The sequence below is a fragment of the Myxocyprinus asiaticus genome, chromosome 18, assembly GCF_019703515.2.
Source record: "Myxocyprinus asiaticus isolate MX2 ecotype Aquarium Trade chromosome 18, UBuf_Myxa_2, whole genome shotgun sequence".
Classification (NCBI taxonomy): domain Eukaryota; kingdom Metazoa; phylum Chordata; class Actinopteri; order Cypriniformes; family Catostomidae; genus Myxocyprinus; species Myxocyprinus asiaticus.
This window is the reverse complement of record NC_059361.1, coordinates 19,519,413-19,531,552: the sequence shown is the minus strand read 5'-3', so window position 1 is coordinate 19,531,552 and position 12,140 is coordinate 19,519,413.

Below are 12,140 nucleotides of genomic sequence, written 5' to 3'. Positions count from 1 at the left end.
GGGATGGCATGAGGGTGAGTAAATGATGAGAGAGAATTTTCATTTTTGGGTGAACTATCCCTTTAAGTGCTGTTGAGTTAAGCATTACCTGTAACCTTTACAGTCTTGAAAACAACTAGCTCTATGAGAATAAGCTCTTATTTTAAGGAAGAAAAATGCGACAAATGTTTCACCCTTTTAAGGAAAGAATTGACATTCTGCTTCAGTAGGATGCTTCTAGCTGCCAGGTTGTTGAAGACTTTGTTTGCTTGTCTGTGGACAGTAGCATTACACAGTTCTTGATCATTTGGCTTAAACTTCGGTTTTGCCTAAGCATGCTGTTCGTTTTGTCTTAAACCTCTGTTTGACAAGTTCTTTTGTGTTTTACATAAGCAAACGTGTTTATCTTTTTTTTTCTCTTTTCTCCTTTTTGTTCTCAAAGGATTTCTTTTACATGTTTTTAATAGTTGCTTTCTTTTGGTTTTGTTAATGAGTTTATGTGCAGTGAGTGTCCAGACTACTGCTTTGTTTACATATACAAGGCTATTATTCAGGGAACTTCAACTTGTCAATTGAAATGTTTCTAACTTGTGTATTTTATATTAAAGGTGAAGCTGAGATTTTGGCTGCAAGCGGGCTAGTTACAGTCAGATTTTAAGAACAGGGCCTCCTGGTAGGTAAGTAGAATTTGTTTAGGGATTTTGCCCTGCATTGGTTTTCAATGCAGAACATCATCACATTATCACTTGTGTGTTGTGTTCTCCAAAGATCCCACTTGTAATATAAGGGTAAGTAACTGCACAAGAGGCTGTGATTTTATATTTTTTTCCTCTTCCCATCTATGTTTACAATTATTGCTTATATATACTATATACACAGTACTTGCCTCTGATCTTGTTTTGATGATTGAATCATGTTATCTTGCCATTTTTGAAGTCCAACGTGCTGTTGTTTGTCATATTCAAGAACACATCATGTTTTTGTTGTTGTTTTTTTTTTTTTCATATTGCATATAATATTGCCCTGTTGAGACTGGTTTTTATTTATTTTAGTCCAGATTTATTAAGTGCAGGCCACCTACTATTGTTTCATCAGCACTGAGCAAAGTTATAAAGGGGTTGGTTTAGGTACTGCTTCTACAGTATTGCAAAAGGGCATCATCTAGGTCAATGTGCAGCATTCGTATTTGTTCCCACCTTCACAAATCTAGAGCATCTGTTGTTCACAAAACCTTATCAAACCAGCTGCTGTGTAAATAACCTTTTCTAAGAAAAAGTTAATAGAGCCATCTGGTGAATTTTGTTAAATCTAATCTATAAAACAATAAGGACAAAAACTAAGCAACATAATTAAGGGATAGTTCACCCAAAAATTCTGTCAATCAGATACCCTAGCAAGGCGAAGGGAGCTCCCTCAGCTACAGTATGCCTAGAAATAACCCCTATGCATTGCATACATTGCATAAATAATTTTTGCAGCTCTGAATACAAAAAAAAAAAAAAATACATGAATATATTTAATGTTGACTATAGTGACATAAGGTCATCTTGTATCTCAGCAACAAAAAATCAGATATACTTTATATTTTAAATGAAAAGAATATAGTTAAGGCTAAGTATTTTATTGATGAGATACTTTACTAAATATATACAACAAAGATCAAAGTGTGGCCTATCCTAGGCCTATGCAGTAATGTCGTGCTCTAAGGTGAAATCATCAACTCTTATTTCCATAAAAAGGCGGCCTCAGTGATGTTGCATAGCTGTAGCAATTTACCATTAAACACCCCACACAGATGCTAATGTAACGATCTGTGCATCCCTATAAATAAGACATAAGTCTTTGTGATTGGAATTAATATATACATGTGGGGCTGAGGAGTCGCAGGAGTAGCTCTGTGTGGAGTGCTGACAAGGCTGTGGGGCCAAGTGGCCAGCAAGAACGCCACAATGCAGATGGATGGGAGGCATACTGCTTTTGCGCTGCAATGATTTATAGGCTCTGACAGGAGAGTGTGAATCTTTATGCTTGTGTGTGTGCATTTGTGTGTATTTTGTGTTGCTGTGAGAGGGATTTATAGATTCTGACTTGATTTCCATGTTTAGTTGATATGAAGAACGTTGTTTTTTCTCCTAAGCTGCTCTAAGAAGGCGTGGGGGTGGAGTCTCTGAAGGTATATATAGTATATGTCTGTTGGACCAAGAGATGTTTTTGTTTACTTTTTTTTCAGTAGTGTGGGACTTGTGAATGGATGATGTATGGGTGCTGGTGTGCATAGTGGTATGTTATTTTGGGTTTATGTTATTGTGTTTAGGCATATATTTTGTATTTTAAATACGTAATCCCGTTACATGTATTCCATTACTCCCCAGCCCTGTTTATACATCATTGTAGTGATAGTAGTACTCCCATGAAACTGCCTTTCATTTTCGTTGGTTTTAATTTAAAAAATCATTGTGCAACAGCATCTTTTTTACTTTTAACAGGAACAGTAAAAGTATAATGCTCAGACGCGTTGTGGTAATGAGAATTGGGGGTAAAATGTGCTTGAAAATAATGTAAAAAAACCTAATGGTCCTTAATGTATTTTTTATTGTATTTTGTTTGTATTGATTTAAAGTTAAAAATGACAAGTACGTGTTCTTGACAGGTCTTTTTTACATGCACAACAATATGCTGATAACTACTAAAAATAAGATTATTCAAAAATCCAAAAATGCAAGAAAACTGATCTTGCATGAGATTAGAAATTATCGGATATTTCTCTGCATTTGACGTAATTTTGAAAAGCCGGTAAGAATGCCACTAAATGTGTTTACATAAAACGCAAAATCGGAATAATAGGCAAAAATCTATACGTGCCAATCAGTTTGTGCTTAAACTGTTTATGATCTTTTATGATGGTGTTTAAGGAGTTTACATGACCTTACACATTGTTGGTTTATTAATGCATGTAAATGTGCTACTTTGAACCAAAGTTGTTAATTCTGGGTGCGACATTTCCCAACACTGCAGATATCTTATTTCTGCCTGCTAAACGTTATCTCTGTCTTTAATGGACTTCTTATGTGTGCCAGCAGGTCTGTTTTTCCACCATGCATTAGCTATTCTGTTTGGTGTTCCGTTAAAGTACACTGTTTCTGCTTTCCCAAGCAATACCTCAAACAAGCCCTGTCAAACTCGATATTCAAAGAGCCACAGTGGATGCTGTTTCCTCATTATGTGTCAGACCATAATTGACTGTTTAAGGCAACTGATTGTACTGTGTATCTTCTTATTTGGACTGCTTATTCAGCAGGTGGTGGAAAAATGCTAGCATTAAAGGAATAGTTCACCCAAAAAAGAAAATTCTACCATCTTTTAATCACCCTCATGTCTTTCAAACCTTTATGACTTTCTTTCCTCCGATGAACATAAAATAAATTATTTATAGCAGTATGCTTAAAGCTGCTCTTTTCCATACAGAGAAAGTAAAAGTGGTCATGTCATGAGGAATCAGATTTTCCTTGGTATTTTGACAAATAAGAGGTCATTGTACTATAAAAGCATACTGTAATTTTCAGAACTCAAAACTTCCTCTGCAGTCCAAAAAGAGCATTTATTTTTTCTACTCTGCAAAAACTACTTGTTTTAAAATCCCCTTCCCATTACACAGGATGCATATTGAATCGGCTGCACTACCGAGTTAACCATCCATTACAGCTGGATAAAGATTTATCAACCCTTCACATTCACAGCTTATGTTAATCTGGACTATTTTCACTGTTCTCAGCTTTATATACTGTATCATTATTGTATCACCATATCCGTATATGCTGACTTTCTTCAGTTTCCGATTGTTATCTCAGAAAAACTGTAGTAGTTTGATTGCATGTTTCACATAAATTTGAACATATACTATAGCTATACTGTATTAATAATTGCCTGGACTGGGTGCTTTCAGGGGATTTTGTAAATCATTTGCCTGTCTTCATTTTTTTTTATTTTTGGAAAACAACTCCACGAATGTTTGCGCTTCAAAGATGTTAGTCAATCATAACATGGTGGGTGTGTTTATTGAAGTCTTAAAGAGGACAGCACAGAAAACCGGGATCAACGATTTAATTTGATTTGAGAGTGAATGATGACTTAAATGTCAGTCTGTTCATTATATAAAATTATTGTATGCCATCAAAAGACTTGTAATATGATGCATTCGTCACATGAACTACTTTTATTACACTTTTGCGTGCTTTTAAAGAGCACCTATTATGGTTTTTCAAATATTACCTTTCATGTAGTGTGTTATATAGCTGTTTGTGAATGTAAAAAAGTCAGCAAAGATTCTGAACACCTGAAATGAGTCGTTAGTAATTCCAGATTTACTTCCTGTAATTTGGTAACAAAAAACCCACCTCTGGTCTTCATTGGCTGCTCGCGGACAGCTTTGACCCGCCCTCAAACACTACACTAAGCGGTAGACCAATCACAACAGACTGGGACATCTGAACAATCATAGCAGAGTAGCCTCTCTGAAAGGAGGAGTTTAGAATGAATCCTTTAGAACAGATTATTGAACGAGTCATTTTTGACACTGGAAAAAAAAGGTAATGCTGCAATTTAAATTATGAGCAAATTAAAGTGTTTTTTGACCTTGGATGCATGTAAATCTAATGTATGAGACCTTTAAAACAAAATTAGGTATGTTTAAAAATCATAATAGGTGCTCTTTAAGCTTTAAAGTAAGGCACTTTCCACTACTAAAGTATGGGTATCAGTGATCATGATATTCTTTTTTTTCTTTTTTTTTCTTTGTGTTCTGCAAAAGAAAGAAAGTCATATGGGTTTGGAATGATACGAGGGTGAGTAAATAAGTTTCGAGTGAACTATTCCTTTAACCCTCTACACTGAGTTTTCTTATTGTCACGACAGTCTGATTGGATGAAACGACAGATGCTATGTTTCACCCACATGTCAATATCTCCAGGTTGAGCTGAAGAGACTTGCCTTAGAATTCATTATCTGCAGCCAAGAGGGATCTATACAGCTTCAGTGAGAATTTCAAATCACTCCCAAAAGAACTGGTGTCTTGGTCCAATGAAATCAAGGAGCTTTTGAAGTGTCAATATTCAAATATGGCACTTGGCTTTAAACTCAAAATTCGACTCGGAAAGTTGCTCTCTAGGAAAGGACTGCAGTACATTTATAAATACACGCCTTGACACACTGCTTAAGAGTGATTTAACTTGGAAATTGGTAGGAAAATAGTCTGACCTTTATGTGAGATGGTGGCTTATTGTGTCAGACAAGAGACAAGCATAATTTCACAATTTTGTTCAATGTTTTGTGTTTTGTTTGGTTAGCATGGGTATTTCAGCACCATTTAACACAAACATCCATCCAATAAAGCACCGCTTATGATTTGAGATGAAAGATCTCTGTACCGTCATTGTGTTTTATTCATTGTCTGGTTCTTTTGACAAATTGTCCAGCATTTTATGCTTTCTATCACTCCACATCTTGATGTGTGTCTCTCTGATAACTTAATGGGCTTGAGCCCTTCTGGCTTAGAGCACTGACTGTAACGTTTGACTCATGGTACATTAGACCTGGCATGGTTAGCAGTGAGTGCAGGGAGAGCGAGACAGAGAATGTGTGCATTGTTTAGTCCGCTCGAAATGGGACTTAATGTGGGTGTGTTTTATTCCATGTTAGTTATTAACAAGCTACTGGCAATAGATTTCAGACCTGCACTATACCACTGTTGTATCCTGATTATTCTAGACAATAAAACAATTTCAAACCATTTGCTTAGGTAAAGCGTGGTGGACACAGCCGGTCACTCTCACACATGCAGTAAGGCTGCGCTTCACAAATACGCACCAAAGTTTTGTTCATTATTGTTCTTTCCAAATGCTGGCAACAGATGCAGGATCAGCAGTTGCTGCCACGGCTCCACTCATTTTTATTCTATACAAAAACAACACTGACCTCACATCATTCCCTTTGTACACAGCTAGTCAGGCTTCATAAATGGAAGGCCATGTTCTAATCTCTCTCCTGCACTGCCAGCATTGCCCAGTGAAATTTGACTGCGTTCTGGCTGTCCAACTGACCGTTTGAGATACAACATCTAATAAAACACCAAAGTGAATCTAGCATGGGAAATGTAGCTTGGCAGACACGGTAATTAATTCAGTCCCTCCCCCCACATGTAATTTTATGATGATCAGAAAACTTTGCTTAGAATGATCTGGTTGGCCAAACTTTAGAGGAAGGTATTAAAGAGAAACTGTAGACAGCTAAATTGCAACAAGCGCTGTGGCCTTCATTTCAGAGTATGCGTCTGAGTGTTTTTAATGAGATTCACATCTCATATTCGTGGCTCTTGATCTTCATTGCACCTTAGTCAGTCATACACTTAATTATATAGTAAATTAATGTCATTTTTCATCCTGATAAGTTCCCCTCTCAATTAAGATAAATTACTTTCATGATGAGTCAGTTTGTATGACTGTATCATTATCTGTCTCTCACCATCTGTTTTGCAATGTGCAAGGAATGAGTGTGCTCTCCTGTGAAGAGTATGGTACTAGAGGACAACCTGGAAAAACATTTTGACAGTGGAGCTATGGTTTATTGTTGAGGAGGTTTGCTTCAGGTAGCCTAATTATGTGTAAAAAATTACATTTTGTGACTTTGTGAGTCTCTCACAGGACATTGTCTTTCATAGACAGGATACAGATGTATCACTACTGATTTAGGACATCCAGGGCATCATCAGCTCTGGGGTTCCCATTGAAAAGTCATGGAAAGCTATAAAATCTTAAAAAGTAATGGGAATTTCTATTGTCAATATATATATTTTTGTCTAGTTTAGCTCTGCTCTTAAATATTTATCTGCTTGATTTCTTTCTTTTTTTTTTTTTTAAGAGTAAAATAACATTGGTAACATTGGCCTCTCCATTGAGGGCTATATTGGAGACATCTGTACACTAATAAGTTTAATCGGTTAATGCAAAAGATTTGTACCTGACATAAACAAATCTGCCCAGCAATCTCTAAGAAATTATTATAAAAAAAAAAAAAAAACCTAATCCAATAATTATGAATTACAGGAGATGTCATGGAAATCCATTGGTCAAAAATGTGTGGGAGCCCTGCAGCTCTCTGTATCCGTTCATCCAAACCATTTCTTTTCATAAATGTAAGTAATTCTGTGAGAAACAGTTTGCAGCTAATCTGCAGGCCCAGATGGAATCCGCACTTAATTTTCTGCACTTAATTTGAAGGAAATTCAGTACGGATTTAAACATGGTAAAATGTCTTAGTCAGAGCTGAGTGTACATTCTCATTGATAGCTGAAGCATAAACAAATTAGACCAAATATTTAATAAATAAATATAAAGGTGTGGGGGGGGTGTGTGTGTGTGTGTGTACAGTTTTGTGAACGAAGGGCGTTCAATTTCTGGGGAAATCTGAGTTCTGTGAGCACAGATTCTCTTTGGGTTTGATAATCTGTTAAATTTTTCAGAAACTCCAAGTGTTGCTACAGTAAAGTAGTGCAGAACATACAATTTGTCTTTTATGTTAGATCAAGGAAAATACTAGTCCTTCCCATACAAGTCACAACCGAATATGCCACTTAATTAAGGTCATGTAATACAGGTTCGTTGACAAATTTGTCAAATGTGATAAACCTTGTGCATGTGTTGTGATTGAAGCACTATTCCTTTGTGCAAATTAGAGAATAAAAAATTAATTGACACCAATGCTGCTAATTAAAAACCTAAATGTGCACTGAGCTGTAGAACTCCTGCCAAGGTTTGCCGCTATGTGTTGGCTGATAAGGTGCAGTCAGTAGTGATCTTTTTGAAGAACAGAGCCACGGACTTGGGCTTTGATAAGAGTTTCATATCTATGTGTCACAAGCTCTCTGCCTCTCAGTGTGTTTGATTAGCACTTGACAAATGTTCTTTTCTTTTAGATTCTCTGGCTTCACATAAACAAATGTTATCAAACTACCGCAGGGGAGTTGGCCAACTTTGTGGACAGATGAACTGCTATTCAAGGACAAGTTAAGAGGGGCAGTTCAAATCTAGATAGAAACATATGACTTTATTATCGGCCCAAGTTAAATGAAGGCTTCAACACCCAGTGCTACAGAACTGACTCATGTGCCTTTAAATTATGTCTCACTTTAGCAGCTGCTCTGTGACATTAAGCTCTCCGAGAAGGTTGAGTGTCAGTTTTAGACAGAGAATTTTGATGGTATCAGTGTTTATTTTATTGATTTTATATGATGTTAAAGGTGAAGCGTGTTTTTTTTTTTCCAATGATAACTTTCTCCTATCCCAATCTAATGAGGTTAGGCAACAATAAGTAATCCATTTTTAGGTTTAAACACTGTGTCATTATCAAAACATTGGCACAACCAATGGTGCGAGTTGGGGCGGGACTCTGTGTGTTTAACCAATGGCAGATGGGTGAGTGTTTGGGAACAATATTATTACACTGGAACTCGACATGTTGCTATCAAATGTTCCTGTACCCTGAAATCAACCCCATTTTGCCAAATTAACAATAAGCGGCATCCCCCATGAGGCATCAATTCAAATGTGTTTTCATTTTCCTGTGGGGCTACGGATGGCGCATTGCGCGAGCTGCCTTAGAGACACAGGTTCTGGTTCCATTGAAACCAGGAAGTAATCACGTTCACATAATCAATGATGAGCACGATTCGGAGGTTACATTTTCCATCTAAGATTACATTTTTACTTCACTGATGGTTAGGTTTAGGGTTGGGGTTTGGAATAGAGTGTATGTTTTATAAAATATGCATTCCTCTTGACTGCATTACATAATTTACATCTAAAAACAACTAGCTTTTGGTGCCACTCTGTGGACATTTCACACTTCCAGCTTTGGCCATTGGGGGCAGTAGTTCGAATTTTGGTAAACACAGACCGATTTTAACTGAAAAACTTTCAACCGACTGTTGCAGGATGCACAGTAATATGATCTTATTTTTGCACTGATCAATATTTTTGCACTTCCGTTTGGTGCCGCTAATGACACACATATGCTACACTTCACCTTTAATTGTTGAGGGTAAATTAGTAGGCCTATTTCCCAATGTAATCTGAAAATATACAGTATGTTTGAGCTAGTGTAGGACGGTAGTCATTCATTAATCTTTTTTTAGAAATGGGGATAAATCTCTCCTCTGACTCTTGCTCAAAAAGAATAAAGAAGATTGCCCAAAGAAGCCCGTGCTTTTGCTTCTTTGTTGTATGATAATGATCTTTACCTCAAGAGCAAAAGGATGAGTAGAACATAGGAAATTACCTGCAGTTGTTCACTGTATTGGATGTTCCATCAGTGTTCCTCTGGGATATAATTAAACTTCCACTTCAAAGCTGACAAGGCACAAACAACTCTACACTGAGCTGAGCTCTTTGTAATCAATCATAGCAAGATTTCTGTTATTTAACCAGGAAGTCAAATTTAAGGTGTGCATAACCTGACCTCTAGTACAGTAACCAGATCTTGGACCAAACAACCTTTTAACACAATTATCAGTCATTGTTATCCTTCAGACTATTAAAAAAACTAAAAATTATCCAGACAATTTTATGCATTTAATTATAATGACTAATAAGGGTCATATATTTTATGAATGAAATGGAAAATATATAGTTGAATAATTGATAAAGTTTAATGATTCATAAATTAATCATTTTAAATTATCTTTGTATGATGTCATTATGACGGGCTACTCGTTGAGTGTGCAAGAATTTGAAAATATAGCACATATACACTCACCGGCCACTTTATTAGGTACACCTGTACATCTACTTATTTATGCGATTTTTATCTAATCAGCCAATCGTGTGGCAGTAGTGTAATGTATAAAATGGGATAAAAAGGAGCTTCATTAATTTAATGTTCAAATCAACCATCAGGATGGGGAAAAAATGTGATCTCAGTGATTTGTATAGTGGCATGATTGGTGGTGCCAGATGGGCTGGTTTGAGTATTTCTGTAATTGCTGATCTCCTGGGATTTTCACATGCAACATTCTCTAGAGTGTATAGAGAATGGTGCAAAAAACAAAAAAACAACCAGTGAGCAGCAGTTCTGTGGACGAAAATGCCTTGTTGATGAGAGAGGTCAACGGAGAATGGCCAAACTAGTTCGAGCTGACAAAGGCTACGGTAACTCTTATAACCCCTCTGTACAATTGTGAGCAGAATAGCATCTCAGAATGCACAACATGTCAAACCTTGAGGTGGATGGGCTATAACAGCAGAAGACCACTTTGGGTTCCACTTCTGTCAGCCAAGAACAGAAAATTGAGGCTGCAGTGGGCCTACCATTTGTGTACCTCAGAAGAAATCCAGATTTCTCAGTAGAGGCGATGTTTTTCCAATCGTCTACTGTCCAGTTTTGGTGAGCCTGTGCTAAGCTGACAGTAGTGGTACCTGGAGGGGTCTTCTGCTACTGTAACTCATCCGCCTCAATGTTCAACGTGTTGTGTGTTCAGAAGTGCTTTTCTACATAGCACTGTTGTAACGTGTGGTTATTTGGGTTACTATCAGCTTGGACCAGTCTGGCCATTCTCCTCTGACCTCTGTCATTAACAAGCCGTTTTCGTCCACAGAACTGCTGCATGCTGGATGTTTTTTGTTTTTCGCACCATTGTCTTTACACTCTTGAGACTGTTGTGTGTGAAAATCCCAGGAGATCAGCAGTTACAGAAATACTCAAACCAGCCCGTCTGGCACCAACAATCACGCCACGGTCTAAATCACTGAGATGAGTGAACATTAACTTGATGTGAACATTAACTGAAGCTCCTTAGCCATATCTGCATAATTTTATACATTACACTGCTTCCACACGATTGGCTGATTAGATAATTGCATGAATAAGTAGATGTACAGGTGTACCTAAAGTGGCCGGTGAGTGTATTGCACTCATTATTATCTTTGTCAAGATCACACCCCCATTGCCACAAGGATCTTTAAACTTTTTCATGCCAAGGACACCTTGATGACTACAGAGACAGAGCAGACACCCCCTGTTACATATTGTAGGAAATTAAGTTTTGTGTTTTAATCATGGACTATAATGACATGCATATAGCATATTCATTTATTTACATGATGTCATTGCAAGTTGCTTACTCAGTGTGCTAGTATTTGAAAATATAGCACATATATTGTGTTGGCATGCAATTTTGGTGCAGTTATTCTAGAAAATTCTGACATGCTATCAATTTATCCTCATTCAATTCACGGGATGTCAGAAGTGTCCCAAGCTCTTAGGGCAAACAAATCTCAATGTGACATTGATTTATTGACTGAAACTGATGCACTCAAACAACTTTCAAAGGCTCAGTCAGGAGCCCAATGTAAAGAGGCTTTTTGAGTGTAGCTGCAACACATGCAAATATTGTTCCCTATCTTTCACTCACTCGACGTTGTGTCGATGTAGTGACACTAGGGGTCACTCTTGGGAGCCCTAAACACCTCTGATCTTTGAAAAAAGGCCAATGGGAATTGGCGAGTGGAATTTGTATGCCACTCCCCCGGACATACGGGTATAAAAAGAGCTGGTATGCAACCACTCATTCAGATTTTCTCTTCGGAGCCTAGCGGTTCTATTCATTGAAGCCGAATTCATCTGCGAGTTCATTCACCTCATCTGCTGGATTTTATGCCGCATTTCAGTGGCTTCTCCCCCTCTGCACACATGGAGTGCAGAGAATGCCCCTGGGCACTTCGGCAGAATAACAAAAAGAGTATATTCTAAAAAGAGTATATTTTCATTCTAAAAGAGCGGCACACACGGAAAGTCTTTTTAAAGATGCCTTCCGTTTGTGTGTTATTCCTGGTTGTGGTCGTTATCTCTTCGCTTCTGATGGCCACGATCGCTGTCTTACGTGTCTGGGTGCTGCCCATGTGGAGACATCGTTCGTGGATGGGTCTTGTCCTCATTGCGAAAACATGACAATGGCAATGTTGCGGTCGCGGCTTGCATTCGTAAGAAAGCAAGCCACCCCAGCGGCTCCCCGCCTCGGTCCTTCTACCTACGGGTATGAGGCCATGCCGGTTAGCACTGGGGGCGATTTGGGGACCTCAATGGGAGCACCTCCGACGGGCAAACACCCAGGGACC